This window comes from Lineus longissimus, chromosome 4, assembly GCF_910592395.1.
Source record: "Lineus longissimus chromosome 4, tnLinLong1.2, whole genome shotgun sequence".
In the NCBI taxonomy this organism is placed as follows: Eukaryota; Metazoa; Nemertea; class Pilidiophora; order Heteronemertea; family Lineidae; genus Lineus; species Lineus longissimus.
The window spans coordinates 15981049-16000918 of NC_088311.1; the positions used below are offsets into that span (position 1 = coordinate 15981049).

General features: G+C 41.0%; 1 protein-coding gene across 11 annotated transcripts in view; it reads right to left on the reverse strand.

Moving 5' to 3' along the window:
• Positions 1 to 8620, reverse strand: part of LOC135486098 (SCY1-like protein 2) — a 333434-nt gene extending 324814 nt beyond the window's left edge. For all 11 annotated transcript variants that reach the window (XR_010446666.1, XM_064768609.1, XM_064768617.1 and 8 more), the window contains exon 1: positions 8337 to 8620. The gene's annotated coding sequence lies outside the window, so the exon portion shown is untranslated. The remainder of the gene's footprint in view (positions 1 to 8336) is intronic.
• Between the last annotated feature and the right edge of the window lie 11250 nt (positions 8621 to 19870).

The window sequence follows — 19870 nt, forward strand, 5'->3', positions numbered from 1 at the left end:
TACCAGCCAAAGAAAAGAATATCGCCATCACAATTGGTATGAAAAGGCATATGTCAATACTGTTATGCATTTTGATTTCTGCAAAATCACCTTTTGTATTTCTAACATTTTTGAGCTATCAAACACTTAACGTCAAACAGAATCTGACGTCTGATCTGATGCAAAACAAACAACAGAATTCCATAACATCTGTATCAATCCCGGCTAGACATGACTGCATCAACCCTCAACCTGTACAAATACTCTTTAAGCTGTCATATTAATGAATTGGTATGTCCATGCTGGGCGCCTATTTGCATGCTGTTGAGCTGTCAGCGTCATGTCATAATGCACAGTAATACTTAGCAAACCTGCTACGCCGATCGACTGATCTGAAATCAATTTTCACCAACGAAGCTATTTTCCTTACATCATTAATGTGGTTTATCTTATAACGACTTGTAGCATATGAGTGCCATTCTAAGGGGATCAGTGCTGAGCAATTTAGAATTTTCATAGTCGTTTTCATTAAACAGCAGAATATTGGGCTGATTTTCATTTTAGGAAATATGTTTTGCCAAGTAGCCTGAGGGGTGGATCAACATTTTTAACATTATCTCACTGACATTGACCTTTGGTATTCTCAGAGCTACCATTAAGGTAGGTAAGTAAGGTTACATTGCTCACATTGATGATGGTATAGGGATCATGGCCTAAAAAACATGTAAACATTTAAGAAAACATCTGAAATTTATCAGATCAAACTTCTCCACTCTGAAAATCTGCAAAGTGCCCCAACAAGTGCTCACTTTTGACGTTGTGAACTTGCCAAGGATTGCACTAAAAGACAGACAAATGACCTGCTTGATGAACCCCCCTCAATAGACAATTTACGACATTAACCCACAAGCATATAGAAACCAACCTAAAGTCCCAGGGACCAAAATGACCATGCCAGTAGGTGTAATTACTACGATTTTGAACAAAGTGACCAGGGGGAAATGGTAGAACGGTCACTTAGAGGTATCACTTCACCAGCCCTTGCAGGGCAGTGTTAAATGGTCTAGGGACCATTAGCTCACCTGTGTGTGACCTCAGAGATACCACTCGAGACCACAGTTCAGCTCTATAGATTGAAGAGTAGGTAGGCGACAAAGTTTTACGTTTTCCCCAGACGAGTTTGTCAGTAAGGATCCTGGAACATTGTAATACTGATAGGGATCGGATACTGTAACATCATGATTGTTTGCCAAAGGTATTGGGAGAGGGGGATGTTAATGTTCAATAATGTAGGAAATCAATGTGGTTTGCCCCCTCCCCACTCCCTCTTTTTGCCAGGGAATTGTTTTACTAAACCCGAAACCAATACTTAACAGTACAATGGGTGAGGTCAAGTGTTTGAGTTATGGTAATAGTAATGGTTATGGTGTAGTTAACTTTTACTATTATTACAAGATTTGTTCCCCTCTCAAAAAGTAAAGTTAACCAGAAGAAAACTACAAGTAAACTCAAATTTTACACTTTGGCAAAGTAAAAGATCCACAACTTTTTGTGTTTCCTGATGATCTCAGTACAGGAATTTGTGCAGTATTTACTTTTATCTCTAAGCTGTAAACTGTTAGTAAACTTGGTCAGTGGACAAATGTTTTAGTAAAAGTAAACCATATCAAATTCAGCCATGTTGTTTGTGCCCATGTTTGGAAAAGTCCCAATCTTTTTTAACTGAGAGTAAACTATGAGTGAATTTTTAGTAAAGCTGAGCTAGGGTTATCTTGGCTCTGGTAAACTAATAGTTAATTATAATTTTTACTCTACTCGTTTACTAAGACATTTGACCTCACCAGGTGGAGATCACACACAAGGCAGGTGACACTGTGGATATGTACAGTAGCATGGCTATCCTTTAACAAGAGTGTCCAATCAAAGACAAAATTATTTCCTTTGTACGCAATATCGCTCAGGCATAACTAATTATGGTTGTCACATTCGCAGTTAGTCTGGGAAATGGAAGGGGTGACGAGTTATTACATAGAATGCCGTTACCCCAGCTACCTGCCTGAACAACTGCAAAAGTAATCACCTAGATTAGAATCACAATGATTAGTTATGCATGCACTAAATAACTATATGTACATGTAGGTGAATTCCTGAGCTGATTTAAAGAATATTTTGAGAAACATACACCAGCAAACTTGGGCTACCTGTGGTATGACATTATGTTTTTGAGTTGATGAAACATTAGCTGTTACTTTTCTGATTCATTTTTGTTACATCAATGATCCTTCCTTTATGCTTTGTCTGCATCTTTTAGGGTTATGGAGTGTTGGGTTTCTTTAAAGTGTGGATTTTACTGATATAAGCTTTGCAACAAAACAAGATTTTGGGGTTTCGGCTAAGTCGGTGCATAAATTAAAAATATCTAGTAATGCATAGTGGTCATCCCGGGGGAAGGGGGGGTCCCCTAAATATGCTACATTTTGTTACTAAATATTTCTCATTTATACTTGAAACATGCACATTTGGAAACATAAGACATTGTCCTCCACATTTCATCCAAATTCGAACAATAACCAGTCCCCCAAACTGGTCGAGAATAAATTTGAGATCAATTTGAGATGAGGTCTGCGGGAACCAGGGAGGGCAGTTTTACTCACATGTCAGCGATAGACCATGCTGCAGAGGAGAACCGTGTGGTTGACAAGGAAGGGATCAAGGTGACTGATTAAAAGGACCTAGCCAGACTAGATACAACACGGCATCTTTTTGGTCTAGGAAGACCCATGGATAAATGAACGAAGACACGGGGACAAGTCACACATCAGATCAGCTGATTTCCAGGTCAGAAACAAATTTCAGCTATGAAAACAACAACCACACCTCAGATGTGATCAAAGTGTTAGAGTAAATACATTAATGCAAGGTATACATTGATTCAGTGCTCAATAACCAAGTGAACCAAGAATAGTCCATCTCCTCAAAGTCAATCGCACAACAACAGTTTTCTTCTGCACCTTTATGCAACTAATGCATTATCCCCATACCTGTGGAACCACTAATTACTCAATGACAATTTCACACGAACCGACCATGATGGATTTTTATGGTCGCATAGAGAAAGACGTCACCTCTATGGAGCACGTCAGAAAAGATTAGATTTACCAATATCGAGCAGAGGCATCTACGCGTTTTAATAACCTGCTGTCACCATGGTAACCCTAGCATTTCAATAAGGCCTGTCACCAGCACACCAGCGTTATTTCCTAGAAACTAGGAGCTCATCAACCAATTATAACAGGCTAAGAATTCACTACATCAGTTTTTAACATGTTCAATAGCAGTTTTATCGTAACATTCTTTGGGAATAGATGAAAAGGCCAGGGGCCACTGAGCTCATCTGATTGTGCTTTAGAAACATGCCATAGTTTCACCTTCAGGGAAATCAAAATCATTGACTCTGATGCCTTCTCTGCTGACATTGCAAACTCGACTCAGGTGTTGAATCTGCATAATGATTTGTATATACTGATTGAATAGTACAGTAGTGTTCTCCATGAGATTCTTGACTGACATGCACCTGAGTCTCATATCAGTATAACTGAATGTGCCATGGTTTTGTAATGAAAAATACTTCAAACCAGATCAGTCAGGTGAAAATGAGAACAAAAATGCAGAGTAGTGAGCAGAAATACAGTCGACAGCTCGACATAGCTCAAAGGTCAGACTATCAGTTAATTAACCCTTTCCGTGCGGCCGGCGAGATATTCTCGACAAATGCTATCGAGCTCTACTTACAGCCGGCGAGAAAAACTAATATAGGTCTCGAAAGATGGCAGCACTGTATTGCTAATGTGTCTGTGACGTATTTTCTATGCAGGGCTACTTACCCTAAAAAAAATTTATATGTAAGATTTCCAAAAAATGTGTGTATTTTCCCTAAAAATTGTGTAGACATAAGGAATTTTATGTGTAAGATTACTAACAAAATGTGTATAAATAAACAACAACGTAATGTACTAATTTCAACAGTTTATTATCAAAATTTAATCCTTGTACATCACTACAATAGGCAGATCATAATTTTGAGATTCATGTAGAATCAAGGAGGAATCATCCCCACGGAAAACATTTGAAACCAAGAAGCATGTTTATGTAATGTACATGTCAATGCATGTAGGCCTACATAGCACACGCCACAGGATCACTGACATACGCTCATGCGTTCAACATGGTGCCATTCAAGCCAAGAATTTTCAAATATCATGCTGTAAAAAACGAATCTTGACTGATATTCGCTTCTGCACATAATATGCACTTGACCTGGGGTGTTATGGATGGCATGATTCCCTTTAGAAATCAGGAAATCCAGATTATCGGTGACTGCGTACCTGTCACATTGCTGCGAATACCGCGCTCGGCGATAATGGCGGACTCGGGATTGTTCGGCGGTCAGTCGGTGAAGTTCGGAGCGCGCCAAATGAGGCTGAGTACATGGAGTAACCATGGAGAAAGCACGCGGGCACAGGAAACTCTGGCAGGTGGGCAATACTTGTAAGGGTCGGAGGGAGGGGACTGAAGTAAGAGAGTGGGGGGCACGGGGTGGGTTACGTACAAATCACAAAAAAAACGCGTAGAACACACTTTATAGAAACGTATTCTGACATTTATTTAGCGTATTTTGAGGAAAAATAATTACGTACAAACATGGAGAAAAAACGTAGAGCGTAGAAACCAATTCTGTCTACGTATAAAATACGCAAATTACGTAAAAGTACGAAGCCCTGTCTATGGCTTGCCACGTATGATTAAGGAATTGAACCCGAGGCGGAGGACCTTGGTTGAGTTACCAAGACACTCGAGGGTGGAGCTAAAATTTCGTCCAAACCCTCGCCTAATTCCACCCTCGAGTGTCTTGGTAACTCAACCAAGGTCCGAAGCCGAGGGTTCAATTTCTATTCTAAAATACCTCAAACTTAAAAAGATAGGCCACGAAAATAACTTGAATATGTGCAAATTTGGCAAATTCCATCCATCGCCTGCCCGGAGCGCCGGTAGCGCCGTTGTTTACATTATGTTACGGCAGCGTGCATAGGAAGTCCGCATCGGCTCACTCAAGTGATGCTAAAATCCGCGCAAATGGGCTATTTGGAGCGTTTTTCTCAGCAAATATGTGTAGTGCTCATTAAAAAACTTAGGGTGGTTGATGCTTCCTTGGCTGATTTGTGTTTGAAGCAGTGTTTTGAGAGCCTCAAACTTCTGAAGTGAGCTGTGTGCATGGTTTCCACATTTTAGTGCAACCCGAGGGAACTTTGGTAGAGCATCTTGGTTGCGTGTCCAAAACACTCCACTCTCAGAACGAGGCTTATGCATTTTCCATTTAAAAGTTGACTTTATGGTACCAAGGTATTTTAGAATACACTACCAAGCAGACGAGGAACCCGATTTTGGATGATCTAAGCGATTATGGGGGGGGGGGGTCACAATTCAGACCCTGAGGATGAGGATAGTGACTATGGCAACTATGTAAGCAACTCTGAGAGTGATTCTTATAATAATGATTCAGTGCATGGGGGAGCTTCTGTGGCCAATTCTAATGACAGCTATATGTCAGATGGTGATCATTGTGATTCAGATGATATTGAAAATCCAGCTGTTACCACAAGGGGCCGAGCACGTGGTCGGGCACCGCAAAGGGCACCAGCTCGCAACAGACAGCCTATTCTGTTGTAAATTTGGATAATGTAACTAACAATAATCCTGGTCCAACTTTGCTTTGGTTTTTACCCCCAGGGGGCGTTACTTGGCAAAAAACGTCTGAAATTTCAGTGAAAATCTGCCACCCAGACTACAGACCCTAGTTTTAGTGGGATTGAACCCAAACTACTACCAACTGTTTTGGTTTTTGTCCCTAGAATGAAAGAAAAATAAGATAGAAGCCAATGAAATGGTTTTTATTTTCATCAAAATGATATTTTATGAAAAAAGGAAAGGAAATTTGTCAACTTTGACCCCTGGCCTGACCCGCCCCCCCCCCAAAGGTGTCCAAACTGGATACATTTTTTTTCCATAACCCCCAGGAAGTTCTCCATCTCTGGTAAAAATTTCATCAGTATATTGCCAGGAGATTTGGTACAGCAATTGAAAAGGCCAAGGGCCATTGTGCTCACCGTATAGATATTTGGTGGTTAGGAATTCATCCTGGTTACGAAACATGCTACATGTATAGTAAATAGGTCAAACCAAAGTCGGAATGACATGTGATGTATCCTTGCTTGGAGTACCTACCATAAAAATATCATCGAAAACAAGTCACTAATAAGCGAGACATTGCACTTTTTACCTTTTTTTGTTTTGGCCTCCTGTTGGCCAAGTCAAGAATCAGATCGGATCAAAATTCAGTGTCCGAGGTTACCCGAGGTAGGGAGTAATGTGTACCAAATTTCGAGTTCATACAATACATTAGCTTCAGCGATTAACAAACATGCCATAGTTACACTCATAAGGCCAATTTACGCCATTTGACCCATGTGACCTTGAATATTAGGTCAAATCAAAAACCCGTATGATATGTGATGTATCCTTGCTAGGAGAACCTACCATAACATTTTTATCGAAAACAACTGACTCAGAGAGATATCACACTTTTTAGGTCCACTTCTGGCCCCCTGGTGGCCAAGTCAAGATTCAGATCTGACCGCAATTCATTGTCAGAGGTCACCTGACCTGGGGGTCTTGTGTACAGAGTTTCAAATTCATAGCTCTAGCGGTTGAGAAACATGCCACTGTTTTTGAAACAGGATACAGACGACGGACACAGCAATGTTGTATCGACTCCCCTACGGTGAGCCAAAAAGCACCTAAAAGTTACAGAAATAGGCCAAATTAATTCCGCAAGTTAAGCTGATTGGATTTGGGAAATTCTGCATGGAAAGGGTTAATCATTTCATGCCGAGTCACCAGAAAACCCATTTTAAAAAGTGTGCCATAACTCCCACAGCTATCACAGCACAGCGTATTACGAGACCAACTTGAAAACCGAAGAAATCATTTTAAAGATACAAATAGCCTGTTCAATTTACTTTTGCACTACCATGTTTTAAATGAAAGCCTTTACGATACAGTGCGGAGACCAGTGGTTGAATTGCGACCAAACCTTTTTGTCTGTTCGCTTTTATATACTGATCTCTGGACACTTTCACTCCAAGTTCCACCAGCAGTGTCTGCAGAGATTGCCTTGCTTTTGATCCGCGCACTGGGGGAATGGGTATATTCAGTAGAGGATCCGAATGCACATCACGGAAATTCCCGAGAGTTCGCAGCTTGGGTCTTACTTGGTAATGTAAGCCAAAGTTGCATTCAAACATCATGGAAAATCAATTTAGCTGGTCACATTTATAGCTCACCTCCAGAGAGGTGAGCTTATCTTATGGCGCAGCGTCCATCGTCACCCGTCGCCGTTGTCCGCAAGCAAGGCACGTTTTGTAACTGCAGGAGCTATCAACTTGAAACTTGGTATACAGTGTTCCCATTATGTTATGACATCTCGGAGTCCAAATTTAGGTCTCATTTGATTCCTGATTTTGGCACAAGGTGCCTAAAACGGAAAAACACAGAAAGTGCTATATCTCCCCCAACTAAGGACACGAACATCACCAAATTTGTATCAAAGGTACATGTAATGTTGATACATGAAATATCACATGACTTTTTGATTTGACCTACTTTTCAAGGTCACATAGGTCAGTTTACCTGTCATCCTCAGTTCGAGTATTGGGTGCCGTATTTCTAATTATTGCATGAATGGAAATCACACTTGGAAATTTTTGAATCAAGATTGCAGTGCGCACCTCAGAGGAAACTAGGAACAATATTGTAGCAAGTCGATTTCCAAACTCATTTTAACTGGTTGTTTTATCATGCCAACAGAAAAGGAAGCACTGTTGAAAGGCCTTAACTCAAACATTAGCATCACTCTGATTAGGCGCAATTACATCTGCACTGCCACTTCACCAAATGAGGGTTAATGTCTTAGGGGTTTGCAGGGCCCAAGAGGCAAACATTAACCCCTTATTTCCTCAGAATGAATGCATTGTGAGATCACGCAGTGTGTGACAACAAATCTTTTGCACAACGATCACGACAATGATCGGAAAGACACAGGCCTTTCTCAGAAATTGCAGCAAAAATAAGAAGCCTAATTGCAAAAGCTGGAAAGCACATGTGGTTTGAGTGCATAAAAATATAATTTAATTTTTCAGTGGCGTATCAATTTGTGTAATCTAAATGGGGTAATGATACAAAAGATGTAAAGATTCTATTGATGTGAAATGCTGATCGTATAAGAAAATTTGCGAACTTACCAATAACCTGATGGAGTAGACACTATGTTTGAGAGGAAAATGCAGGAACTGATGTGGCAGCTTATGGATAAGTGACACACATGATTCATAACATGGACACTGATCACAACACGTTGAATCTTAAAAGTCCGAAACCAGGCTGATAAATCCACGCAGAGATGGTCAATTACTGACCATACGGCATATTACAACAATCAACGAGATGCTGCTGTATGGTATCCACGGTGATGAATCTGCCGAGCGCTGCTGCAGTGTGATTACTTGTTGTCAGACGACGAACCTGGATTTTCCAGCTATGGCGCAGCTTGTCACGAGGACCTAATGTATTCGAGCGGGGCCGTTATTTACCTGGATTTGCAGCGCAGCTCAAACTGATAGATATTGATTGGTTGTGTCATAAAGGAGGAGTGGAAAGGTGTGAATCACTGATGCAGGAAATGTCTGGGATAAATGATTTAGACCAGGGACCTAGAAGGAAGATTAAGACTGTGCTCACACCAATTTCTGAACAAAATATAAAAATCATAGTGATTATATTTGAAAATACATACTTTAAGGAAAATTTGCATTTACAATGGAAAATGATATGAACAGTCCTTCCAGAAAGTAAATGTCCACAGGGTTTTTTTTATATCACAGAGATAGAATAAGATAAATGAATGCAGTTTTCAGCAGAGAATGGTATATCTAGTTGGTCATGTATCTGTTGTATTTGGACCCAGCTTGTCCTGTCTCTTCATTATGTAATAGGTAGTTTCAAAAATGTCCAAAAAGTAACTTTTTTATTTTATTTTATTTTCATTCCTTTTCACAATGTATAGGTGAACTATAATGCAACAAAGGTTTTTTGTGCTTTCATTACTAGAAAATTCCTGCTAAATTCTTTCATTTTGAATATTAGTTTTAGCTCACTATAGGTGATTGTTTTTTTCAGACAGCTGGTGACCTTTGAGAATACCCCTCATAGTCAGCAATGCAGTCAGTCAGTCAGGGTCTTTATGGCCAACTAAGCTCATACATGAAGAATTGGGGGTCTTTATCAAAGGTTATAGAAGAGATTTTAAAAATAACATAAAAACCCTAAGCAAAAATGTGCATCGTCATGACTATCGAACACACTCTATGGAATTGCAAGCGTCAAAAGTGATGGTCATAAAGTACAGTTCATCGGCTCATTTGAATTTTTGAAAAGGCACATGAAATAAAAAAAGTGATTTTTGGACCTTTTTTGAAATGTTTACTGCATAATGAAGGGATGGAATAAGTTGCATCCAAATACAACAGATATTTCACCAACTAAATATATCATACTCTGCTGAAAACTGCATTCAAATATCTTATCTTATCTCTATGATATTTTTTAATAAAATGGTCCAGGGACCATGAGCATGTGCTCACCTCCGGTAATTCAATGCATGTCATTTGCAGTGGATATGGGGAGAACAGTTTCTGGCTAGTTTCACCAGTTTTGATTCCATTGAATAATATTATTCTTCTCGGCTCAATGGCACAAAAGAAAATTACCGGTACAATCTAAACAGCATTTTGGTTATAAAGTTGACTGAATTTCAGGGTTATTGAAGAGTGTACATGTCACATGGAAATTGGTTGACACCTGTTCAACAGTTTAGGAGTAATAAGACTTCGTTGGATTTTCCCATATTTGTCATGGGATTTGACTGAAAACTAGGGATATTGATTGGACTAGAGTACATAGACACAAAAGTTTGGTTGCAATCCGATCATAAGTTTCGGAGTTATGTTTAATTTTCAAGATGGCCGCTTGGCGGCCATACTGGTCAATGGATTTGACTGAAAATCAAAGATATTGTAGAGAGAACATAGATTTACAATCACACGAAATTTGGTTGCAATCCGACTTTGTTTAATTTTCAAGATGGCCGCCTGGCCATATTTGAAGTCCGAGCGGACAAATAGAAGGTCCCTAGATATTTGTCCTCAATGGTTAAGAACCTTCTAGCTCAAATCGAAACGAAACGTGCCATCTATAGGTGATTGAGTGAACTTTGATATATGTGACCTTGAAAAGTAGGTCAAATCAAAAACCCGGTGATATGTCATTTAACCTTATAAGATACACTCACCATTAAAATTTCGTCCCTCCACGCACAACCATTAGCTTCAAAAAGGCAAAAAAGAAATTTCTAAGATGGCCGCCTGGAGGCCAGAAAGTAGGTCATATCGCGTAAAGAAAAATAAGTCTGGGCATATTGCCCAAAGCTACCATAACACCAAATTTTAGCCATCTAGCCCTAGCGGTGACGAAACGTGCTCCGCTAACGGACAATGACGACGAACCCCACGGTAGAAGAGGAAATGGTTTTCCTGTGGTTCCTGACAAGAAGTCCATGGGCAATCTCGAGACCGCTGACACGAACCTTGCCAGGTGGATTAGCAATCCTTGGAGGGCTACGACTAGCAGGACTAGGGCCAGGCAGAGGGCTTACACTAGCACTAGCTGGGTTAGCAGGCCTACCCTGACCCCTGACACGAACCCTGTCACATGGATTAGCAATCCCAGGAGGGCTCGGACTAGCAGGCCTGGGAGGGCTTGACATTGGAGAATGAAACGAAAAGTTATCATCAGACCCGTCAGAGTCATCAGTATCTCTATCTCTATCAGAATATTCGAAATCGGAATCCAAGTCTGAATCCCCACTATCCACATCGTTAAAAATCTCTTTTATTTCATCATCTGTCAAAGACTTAGCCATGACGACTTTCCCACATGTATCAAAACATGTAATGCAACTTTGACCGCCAAAAAGTCCCATACATCATGACACAACACCATGAATGTTATATACCGTAAGAAAGCGCTCCAAGCTGGCTGTACGATGAACTAAACGGTAATGTAAACACTGGATCATGTTGAATGGGGTAAAACAAAGCATAGGGCATGGTATGCATTCGCCGATCGGCGAGGACGGGACCAAGAGGGTTAATTGCTTGATTTTCTTATCACCAACTCAGAATCAGATATCTCACTGCAGGGCTTTAGATAACGGGCGTATGGGCGTATATACGCCCGTGGAAAACGCCAGGTTTTCTGGGCCAAAAACGTATTGTGACACCCCCTAAATGAACATCTGATTTCAGCGTACGCTTTCTAATATATCTGAAGGTGTATTCTGACGTCCAAAAATCCTGAGTCCCAATGTGTTTGGCGTCAAACTTAAAACTTTCACCGCCCGCCCGCCTCACACTCCTCAGCATGGCCGGCACTTGATAGTCAGTCTGTGACAATTAATTCCAAAATCCCCCCGCTGGCGCTACTCTACCATGCCCAAGTCCTGTTAATCATGCGGCTGGCCAATGAACGATGTTGCATGTACAGCTTTATGAATGAAAATGTTTTACCACGATAGTAGCTGAACATATTTGGCGGCCGGTGAAGTCATCCACGTGCCCAGAGTGAGAGCTGTGATTGGTTACTGAATCTCAAGGTTACTGGTATTGAGAATATCTTATTACGAATTCTGCACGGCAGTGCCACCAACGAGGAACTCGAGTACCAATCTGTCATGCTTTGGCTCCATTGTTTAGGGGCTTTCATTTCGTAATTCAGGGGTTCCCGTCGGCTGTCCAGCTGTTGAAATGGAGCATGAATAATGAATGAAGCCTGGAACAGCCATTATCAGCTAAGACGACGAGGTGGCGAAATAGGACAAGCTCTACACTTACTCTGTGGTTTGAGATGCAAGAGAACTTTGGCTCACAACATGACTGCATAACATAACATCCATTGCATAACATGAGTTTATACTTCCAACCTTAGGAAACTGGAAGTATCTGTACGCCCAGCCTGGGATAATACTGACAAGTTGGGAGTATTTGCAAAAAAGTTATCTAAAGCCCTGTCACTGTAGTAATTAGTGTAACCTCCGAAGTCAATGATGTCAATTGCTTGACTTTTCTCATCACTGAACTCAGATATCTCACTGCAGTAATGTTACTTGTGGCTGCATGGAATGATGATTGCTACATGGAGACGGAAATGGCGGTAGATGAGGCAATGGTCAAATTCAAGGGGCGCATATCACTTCTCCAATACATGAAGAGCAAATCAAAGAAATGGGGCATAAAGGCATGGGAGCTAGCAAGCTCTAAGTCAGGATATGTTCATCATTGGAAAGTGTACACTGGGAAGGAGGAGGCCAGGGATGCGAATACTAACCTAGGGTCAAAGGTTGTCAAGGATCTGTCAGCTGACTGTAAAGCGAGTCATGTGATTTTCTGTGACAATTTCTTTACGAGTGTCGCATTGTTTACTGACTTGCATGGAAGAGGGATAGGTGCCTATGGGACAGTGAAGTGTAACCGCAATGTGAACCCTAAAGTGTTGGCTCAATTTTCAAGAAGAAGACACCAAAGAGGATGCTGGAGGCAATATCCCCCGTTTTCTGGTTTCACAAGGACATCCCCCTCTTTATTAGCGGTTGGTTGGCTCGATAAAAGGCCAATAACATTGTTGACAACGGTGGATGAAGATGGATTGATTGAAAAGAGAATATGTTCAAAAGATGGAACTGATGGATAGCCTACCGCAAAATCAACAAACCATACCTCGATGGACTGTCACACTTCCTTGGGAAAGCAGATGACGGTGGAGCTAAGAGACCAAACTGTGTAGTGTGCACTATCAAGAGAACCAGGACAGCTGATGATAAGAGACAGTACAAACACAGTGGCCAAACAAGATCAGTTTGCAAGACCTACCAACCGACAGTACCGTTTGTCCGATTCCGTGTTTCGAAATCAGACCAAGCAGACTATTCAAAATACTCGGAAGGAGAATTTCATGGAGTAGGTGAGTATAGCCACAAAAAGTACACCTGAAATCTGATTGTTCTCTTGAGCTGCTCATTTCTTTCCGGAAAACTTTTCAAAAGGAAAGGCCTTCCAGCAATGTCCAACGGATCTATTTTTGTTATTGAAAGCCAACAGTATGGATATTGTAAAAACAGTAAATGAAAGAAAACAAATCTGAACTGTCAGACATGCGTCTCTTGTAACTGAAGTGTTCTTTATTTTAGGACATCATAGGTAGAAGGATGTGAGGCTGCAATGGACTCTATGCAATAACAAAATAATTGACGCTCATTGCCATTTTTGCACAAATATTACAATTTTGGGATATAAACCACCAAAAAAACAGTTGGTAGACATGAAAATACAAAGAAGAAAGGCTAATTACATTTAGCAATGTAAAGATGTTGTTTATATGAACAAAAATAATTGAAACTAGAATTCCGAAATTTGCTGGTAGCAAATTTGATAGTCCCTAGGTAGTCGTCATGTCAACAGAGTAGAAAGCGAGAACATTTTGCGCCGTCGTATTCCGATTTGGCTGGTTAGTGGTGAAATCTGCTTTTACTTTTGCAAATTAACATATTCGTTTTTTAGTTCTAACGTTGTCTGAATTAAAGATGCTTTCCCAATGCTTGACTGGTCTGGCATAGGCAAGAGGCATTGCAGGAAAACGTGACGTCATTTTGGCCATTCTTCTTACCGCACGCCCTCCCTCACCATAAAATGTCCAGACATGGTGTGAAGTGGGAGGGCGCACAATGGGAACCACACTGCCACGATGTTAATAGTTTCTATTTATAGAATTCAGCGGCAGAGATTTTAAGCACGGAAGAAGTAGATTAACTCGGCTAATCTCAATGGATTTTACCCAGGAATGTTTTCAAGGCGAGAGAAACATCTGATTTAAGTACTGCACTTATTAGATTTCATGTTCATGCCGAAGATTGGCCTAAAACGTGGACGAATGAGTGTATTATCGAGTGTTGGAGAGGTCACGTGATTGTACGAGAAACCTGAGCGAAAACAATACTGACTCCAACTCCCAGAGGGAGGAGCTGGAGTCATAAAAAGCATCTAAAGCATCGAAATATTCTGAGTTTTGAAAAATCGTTTTGCGATAGTCCATGAATCGAATTGGGTTTGTTTATAATACCTCCATTGTCCCATCGCTTGACCAACTCCTGAGAATAATGACGTCATTATGATGGGGGGGAGCCTATGCTAATGTATCAGCGTCTCGCCTCTGCGCATGTCACAGCGCATGTCAGATTGAATTGCGGCTTCGGCGTGTTGGGAGAAGACGATCAGACAAATCTCAGCAAAAAATGCTTCAAAAGTATCGAAATACTCAGGATTTTTAAAATACTTTTGCGATAGTCCATAGATGGAATTGGGTTTGGTGGTGTAAGGGTGATTGATTTCTGGTTTATTTAGCCGTTTTGCTGGACTACCGCAATAAATGTGTTGGTGGAAGAAAATAACAGTTTCGAGAATTCAAGTGATATCAATATAGTCCCCAGACGGGATCTGGGGCTTATAAATATATAATTTTTTACATTTCGGCAAAAATCTCACTTTTCGGTGAATAAAAGCATGATTTCACCCAAAAAAAATTATATACATTTTCTTCACTACATCTATCATATAGCACTAGCAAAAGGCCACAAACATTTAATCACACCAAGGCCCTATCTTTTACTGGAAACTAGCTATAATTTGTTGAAAGGCTAATTACATTTAGCAATGTAAAGATGTTGTTTATATGAACAAAAATAATTGAAAATATATAATTTTTTACATTTCGGCAAAAATCTCACTTTTCGGTAAATAAAAGCATGATTTCACCAAAAAAAAATTATATACATTTTCTTCACTACATCTATCATATAGCACTAGCAAAAGGCCACAAACATTTAATCACACCAAGGCCCTATCTCTTACTGGAAACTTGCTATAATTTGTTGAAAAAAGGCATATCAATTATCAATTTGTAGGCCAAAAGAATCCGGTCCACAGAAGAAAAATATTTCTGAGAATCCGGGCCAAAGTGGGTTAACACCCTTCACTTCGGGATGACAATGATTAGGCCTTCTGAGATATCTACGAGTCGGTGATGAGAGAGTCAAGCAATTGACACCATTGACTTTGGAAGTTGTTCGTGATGTGGACCAGCACAACGGTGCCCGATACTGAACATACATGTATGCAAGACCCAAACTATTTTATTCCTCTTGTTCATGGACCGAAACCAGTAACGTTTGAAAGTATTGCAAGGAAAAATAGACGACCAGCCAAGCAGACGCTAAGACCAAGCCCGACACCACCACTGATCTCCACAGCCCGACAAGACATCTCACCTCCGCCGTTGCCACCGGCAGCCCAAGCACCAGACATTCCGAGTGATGAAACATTCGAAGATTCACTCCTTGACCCCATCCCCATACCCACAGCAGCCACAGATGATATCTCCTACGAAACGATCGAATCATCGTCACAGCGAGGGGGAACGAAACTAGTCGATAGTCTGGGTTTCAGTTATACCGTGAAATATCGTATGAAAACAGCCATCCACTGGATGTGTACCATTCGTAACAAGACCAACAACTGCAAGGCGATGGAGAAGCAATCCGGTAGCTGTTACAGTCGGGGATCTCATTCCCATTGTCATCATCCATTTACCTGTGTTGCAGTCGCAATGAAAGTATCCGCCACAGTAAAGAAACAAGCAGTAGATGATCTCTTCCGCCCAGCCTCAGATATCGTTGATGAAGTTTTGCTCCAGCAAGTATGCCCAAACGAACCACTCGAAGCAATGCCAGCACCTATGAACAAAACCAGACTAGAAAACAGAAAGAGAAGAAGCGCCCCGTCTCATTCCCATTGTCATCATCTTGCCTCAAGGGGATATCCAGTCCCAGCTGCCCTACAACAGTTTGAGGGGTTCAACAAGCCAGAAGGGTTCAAGAAACGCAGGATTGAAGGCAGTCGTCTCACCAAGCACTGTATGTGTAGCTATGCTGGGTAACTCCTCTCTCTTGTTGAACAGCCATACATGAAAAAGAAGATATGGGCTGCTGTCCATGATGCTGTATTGCTTCTTGCCACACATATGTAGAAATATGCAGACTTTTATGAGGAACAGAATGCTAGGTCCAAATTGAACAACAACAGACTGACTGTTGCACCCGCAGCAGATTGAGAAGAATTGAAACTCTTCGAACCAGTTGATGATCCAGACCAGGTCTACCAACCTTTTTATGCAGCACTTCTGAAGGCTGGACACTTCAAATCTGTCGGGAATTCGTCGAGCTGTTTGGTACAGTCACTGGTGTAAATCCAGTCACCCTTCGAGAGATGTACAGACACTTAACTGGGGACAATAGGATGACATCGATAAGCGTGTGCACAATTAGTTGATTTGCAGGATCCAGACCTGTTAGTTGACCAGCGTGTCAACAACCATCGGCCAGAACAGTTTCTTGTGTTCCTGGAATACTGCCAGAAGTACCTAAAATCTACAGTAGAAACTGCAGTTGACGACCGCTGTCATGATGCCCTGAATGATGGAGAAGTGGTTACTCACTTGGCAGCAGCACTTAGCATTAGGGACCTGCATGCTCAAGTTGTAAAGACATACCCAGAAGGGACTCCGATTCCCAGTAAGCAGTGGCTTAGGTTACAGTTTTGGCCCAAGGGGTGTACTGCTGAGACTGCCAAGTACTTCACCAAATGTCAAGCACATGGTACAGGCCAGACAGTTCAGGATGGAGCATGTTGACTGCCATTTTGCCAGCGCTATATTACACGACTTGAATGAATTTTGCGCCGGGTTTCGAAATGACACCACAATGGTATGTATGGATGATAAACACTGTCGTAAAGTGGGTGAACCTGAACATCCCATTGCAACTGTAGAGCGCGGCAGACAGGTTCTGGTCTCAAGAGATGCTACATTCAAAGTCAGTGACCATGACTTCACCAAGCTCAGAATTATTCCCAGTGTCACCCGTTGGGATCCTGGTCTAGTGGATAGGTCACAGTCGGTATCAAAGAGCACTCATTCCAGCCATCTAGTGCTCTACACCACATGACTGAGCTGAATGCAGCGTTACAGACTCATGGTGATTCACACCCAATTGTTGCACTGTAAACAGATGGAGGTCCTGACTATAGGGGCAACCTGTTTTCTGTACAGGCCTCCTTGATTTGTCTCTTTCTGAAGAGGGACCTTGATCTTATCTCAGCTGCCCGCACACCTCCGTACAATTCTTGGAAGGAAAATCAACTTAGCATTGCAAGGTGTTGGTCTTATGAGACAGGAGACGGCAGTTGAGAATTTGCTGAAAGGCTGCAGCTCCATGGCGTCAATTAGAAAGATTGCTCAAGACAATACACAGGTACAGAACCCCTGGTACTGTAGAGTCCCACAGGAGAGGGGACGGCAAATACTGTTAGTAACACATTTAAACGCAGTTGCTCTCGTCCACTTCTGACAGACTCTACATTGCCTTGCCTTTTTCTGAGAAAATTGCCTGAATATTTTTGATATTCCTACACCTCTTCTCAATTAATTAGGTTAAATGTTTTCACATATATATTTTAGGCAGAAGAAGAAGTGATCAAGAGTTTACAACCCTGCAAAGAGTTGGTGGAATCGATGGTCGAACGCCCGGAGTACACTGGACGTCCAGTTTCAGTGTTTACTCCTGCCCGAATGATCAGATTGAAGCAATGTGGTCTTTCATGAGCCAGATCGATTACACAGTGTAACTGTCTGACACGACCCAGGTAAAGATTAAGACGAAAAAACAACTCCAGAAATTCCTACAAACTCATTGCAAGAGCAGGTACGTGCATGCTATATCTGAGTTCTATTCTTGTTGACACCTGAGAGCACACTTTTATTTAAAAGGTGACTTTGGTCATTTCTGAATTTAATAAACTCATTTCAATTTCAGACATTACTTCTTCAGCGTGATGAAGTGCCGTGACATTGACTGTCCCTTTCACCTGCCACCTAGACTTACACCAGATGCTTTTGAAGACCTACATCACCTTCCTGATCCTGGGTCCAATGGCGATAGGTATGTTATTATCTGATCAAAAAGTACATGTACATGTATGTATGTACTGGTAAGTTTAGTTCTCTCTCCTTGAGGTTCAAGATTGAATTGGACAAGCTGATGTTCATAAATGTGTTGCAATGAAAATTCAACACAACATTTCACCCTTCATTTAGGCACCATCCATTCAATGACTCGTATGGAAAAGAAACATCAGAGCATTTTCGACCATCCATAGAAGAAAAGATGAAGAATTCCAAGCCCTTTAAAAAAAAATTCTGTTAACCCTAGGAAACAAACAGCTCATTTAACACTTCGAAGTAGGTTTAACATACAGGGTTTTTTGGATACTCGATTGAAATGATTTTACGTCACACCCTACATTGTATTTTGGTCATACATTTGTACACAGTTCATACTCACAATGACAATGATGTAAGAATAGGCAATTATTTAAAGGATATTGTGTACTGTCTACTGATCTTGTTCATTTCCCTTTCCAAGTTGTGGTACAGTGTGAAGATTGTGGAAAAAATGGCAACTCCTGCACTCTGAATTTAAGCTGAAACCTGATGAAAAGCATGCTGTGCAGCAACTCCTTGAGACGGTTTCCTACTCCTGTGGATCAAACTTATCGAACTAGCAAGAGATGATGAGAGCACCTTGCCTGCCATTTACGCCCATTGTGATCTTACATGCAATGACAAAACTGAGCTACCATACTACTCAGCCGGATATGAGGTGAGGACATTTGTCTTTACTGTGGTGCAGAGGAAGGCCTAATCGATGTTGGGAAAGACTCTTATCCTCTGTGCGAAACATGTGTTGAAAAAGGACTAAAAGCAGTTCATACTCACAATGACAATGATGTTAGAATAAGCAATTATTTAAAGGATATTGTGTACTGTGTACTGATCTTGTTCATTTCCCTTTCCAACTTGTGGTACAGCGTGAAGATTGTGGAAAATGGCAACTCCTGCACTCTGAATTTGAAAAAAGGACTAAAAGCAGAATCCAAGAGGATAATGAATTTTAAGGCAAAACCTGTTCCTACGGTTCCTGATGATGAGGAACAGGATGATTAATGGGACAATGATGCAACTACAAATACATGTACAATTTATAATATTGTATAATTTTCTGGCACTTTGATGGACAATTCTGTGTAGGATGAATTTCTGTGTGGAGTATGGTATACTAGTCTCAATAATTGTGCACAAGTGAAACCTTGTCTCTAGATTCTTTGTGGAAATATTCTGAATATTGTGCATATTGTGAGTATATCTCTTACACCACAGGGTTCTTCAGTATTTTAAATTCTCTTGTCTTAAATCCTTGTGTAGGCCTATAGTGAAACCTCTCTTGCAGCCATGACTTCCTTTCATAGACAGGGAATTATTGTTCAGTTTTAACCACAGTTTTAATTAGTTCATTGAAGGTTTTCTTCCATTTATTCTCGACCTTGACCTTCCTTATTTCAGCTCAAAAATATATAAAATATAAAATGCCCTACTACAAGGTGGAGTCATGTAAAACAAGTTGTCATTTTTTTGACCGGTATTATACCTGACCGTTGGATCTACATTGAAGGAAATCGGTCTTGTTGACCCGACCGTCGGATCTCGAGTGAAGGAAATC